This window comes from Otolemur garnettii, unplaced genomic scaffold (assembly GCF_000181295.1).
Source record: "Otolemur garnettii isolate 467f Iridium unplaced genomic scaffold, OtoGar3 scaffold00096, whole genome shotgun sequence".
Lineage (NCBI taxonomy): Eukaryota > Metazoa > Chordata > Mammalia > Primates > Galagidae > Otolemur > Otolemur garnettii.
The window spans coordinates 2,853,641-2,856,739 of NW_003852491.1; positions in this window are offsets into that span (position 1 = coordinate 2,853,641).

Here is a 3,099-nt window from a genome sequence, read left to right on the forward strand (position 1 = left end):
TACTGTGTTCTTGGCTGTGCAGAAGCTCTTTAGTTTGATCAGGTCCCAGTAGTGTATTTTTGATGTTGCTTCAATTGCCTGGGGATCCTCCTCATAAATTTTTAATGCCTGGTTTAAGTTAAGATAGCTGGATTTTTATTTTTTGAGATAGAGTCTCACTCTGGTGTCCAGGCTAGAGCGCCCTGTTACCAGCCTAACTCACGGCAACCTCAAACTCTTGGGCTCAAGTGATCTTCTCTCAGCCTCCTGAGTAGCTGGGACTACAGGCATATACCACAATGCCCAGCTTATGTTTCTATTTTTAGTAGAAAGGGGGTCTCACTGTTGCTCAGGCTGATCTCAAAGTCCTGAGTTCTAGAATTGCAGGCATGATCCACCACACTGGATCTTCATGGAATAATGAGAGCAAAATGAAAAGCAACATCTTAAGAAGATCGTTGTCTGTATTACCTCCTTGAATCTCCCTGATAAAATAGCTAGATATTATTATTATGCCATCCTCTTTTTTCGGGTGAGAAAAGCAAGGCTCAGAGCACTTGCATTAGTTACATAAGAATACACAGGAACAGAGACTTGAGGACTTGGGTCTAACTGACTCTCCTCTCTGGGGTTTTCACCCCCACACTCTCTGCAGCCACCTGGATGAAATGTAACCCAGATTTGTGAGACTCGGGACTCTGGGGAGATGGGAACACACAAAACAAAACAAAGAGGAGAAGAAGTCCTCAGTTATCCCCCCTTGGAAGCTGCCATAAAGAGAATGAGTAGGCATCATCCCAGGACTCTGGGAGGCTGATCGCCTGAGCTCACACGCGTGAGACCAGCCTGAGCAAGAGCGAGACCCCATCTCTAAAAACAGCGGGGCGTTGTGGTGGGCACCTGTAGTCCCAGCTACTTGGGAGGCTGAGGCAAGAGAATCACTTAGGCCCAAGAGTTTGAGGTTGCTGTGAGCAACACTACAGCAGTCTACTGAGGGCAAAAAGTGAGACTCTGTCTCAAAAAAAAAAGAGAGAGAGAGAGAATGAGTAGACCTTGAAATTTTCAGTGTGGGCTACATGGAAGGCAGGCAGCTGGTGTCACCTGGAGGGGGGAGGTGACATCATTTCCGGTGTCCGTTTCCAGTAAAACGGATGTTTACCAAGCATTTACCACGGGCCAGTAGCTCCACATGTAGCATCTCATTTAATCCCCTGCAACATGAGTTTTAGGAACAGTTTGCAAAGGAGCCATTGTGAGTGTCTGGAATGCTCAGAGTCGTGGAATGACTGGCTGAAGGTCTCACAGTAACCAAACCCAAAAATGTATTTTGAGGCCGCACCTGTGGCTCAAGGAGTAGGGCGCTGGCCCCATATACCAGAGGTGGGGGGTTCAAACCCAATCCTGGCCAAAAACTGCAACCAAAAAAAAAAATGTGTCTTGATTTACCCCAAAGCTGAGACTCCCCCACACCTGCCTGTTGGCTAGGCGAGTTTATCTATTTCAGTGTTGAGGTTTTTTCCCCTTCTCAGTTGTTACAACAAATAGCAACATGAGGGTGAAGGTGTGTTTTTCAGAGGTTAGGACATTCCGGAAGGAATCACATCTTCACTCAGGGATCAGCCTGGACTTGCAGACTAAGAAAATGTGGACCGAGGGACACGGTGAGTCAAGAGCCAGGTGCATCTCTTGCACACACGGGACTTGAACTACAGTTTTGTTAATTTTGAATTCCTTGCCATACCATATAAATCAGCAGAGTCCCTACAAACACCTAGACTCTGGGGTTTCTCTTCAATACTCAGGCAATTTGGGAACATGAGATCTGCGTTCTCATGTGCAGTTAGAGCGAAATCCCGGTGGACAGAGAAGTAGTAACTCTGAACAATTGCTCCCATTTTTAAAGTGTAACTTACATCCAACAAAACACAGAAATTCTACTTGTCAGTTCAGTGAGTTTTAACAATTGCATACACCCATCTAATTGCCACACAAACCAGGATAAACAGACATTTCCAACACCTGAGCAAGCGCACTCAGGTGCCCCTTCCAGTCAGTTCCTCTCCCCACTGAGTCTTCTTTAATGCTCTGAACTTCATTCACCTACATAAAATCATAAGGTGTGTCCTCTTTTGGAATTGGCCTTGTTTTGCTCAGATGCTGTTTCTTAGAAGCATCCTGCTGTTGGCTGCAGCCCTAGTTTTGCTCCTTTCCCTCAGTAGTTTTCCTTGGCGTCTGAACACGTTGTCTTGTTTATCCATTCACCTGTCACGGGACGCTTGAGTTGTTTCTGCTTTAGGTCCGTTATGAGTAAGTCCACAATGTTTGTGCACTAACCTTTTCGGGAATGTATGTTTTCATTTCTCTTGATAAGTACGTAAGTGTAGAATTTCTGGGTCATGGAAGAGGTATATATTAACTTTTTTTTTTTTTGAGACAGAGTCTCACTCTATTGCCCTGGGGAGAGGGCTATGGCATCACAGCTCACAGCAACTTCAGACTCTTGGGCTCAAGGGATCCTTTCTGCCTCAGCCTCCCAAATAGCTAGGACTACGGGTCCATCACAACACCCGGCTAGTTTCTCTGATTTTAGTAGAGACAGAGTCTCACTCTTACTCAGGCTGGTCGCCAACTCCCAAAATCAAGGAATCCATTTGCCTTGGCCTCCCAGAGTGCTAGGATTACAGGAGTGAGATGCCGTGCCCAGCTGGATATATGTTAACTTCATAAGAAATATTCAGGCCGGGCACAGTGGCTCATGCTTGTAATCCCAGCACTCTGGGAGGCTGAAGTGGGTAGATTGCCTGAGCTCACGGGTTTGAGACCAGCTTGAGCAAGAGCGGGATTCCCATTTCTAAAAATAGTGGGGTGTTGTGGCAGGAGCCTGTAGTCCCAGCTATTCAGCAGGCTGAAGCAAGAGAATGCTTGAGCTGAAGAGTTTGAGGTTGCTGTGAGCTGTGATGCTATAGCAGACTACCGAGAGCAACAAGGTGAGACTCTGCCTCAGAAAACCCCTCCCCCAAAATCTAAGTAGTTCTCCAAAAGGATTATAACATTGTTCTCTCCTATTCTTTGTAGCACCAAATGTTAAAACTGAAAAGTTTCAGGGGTGGCACCTGTGGC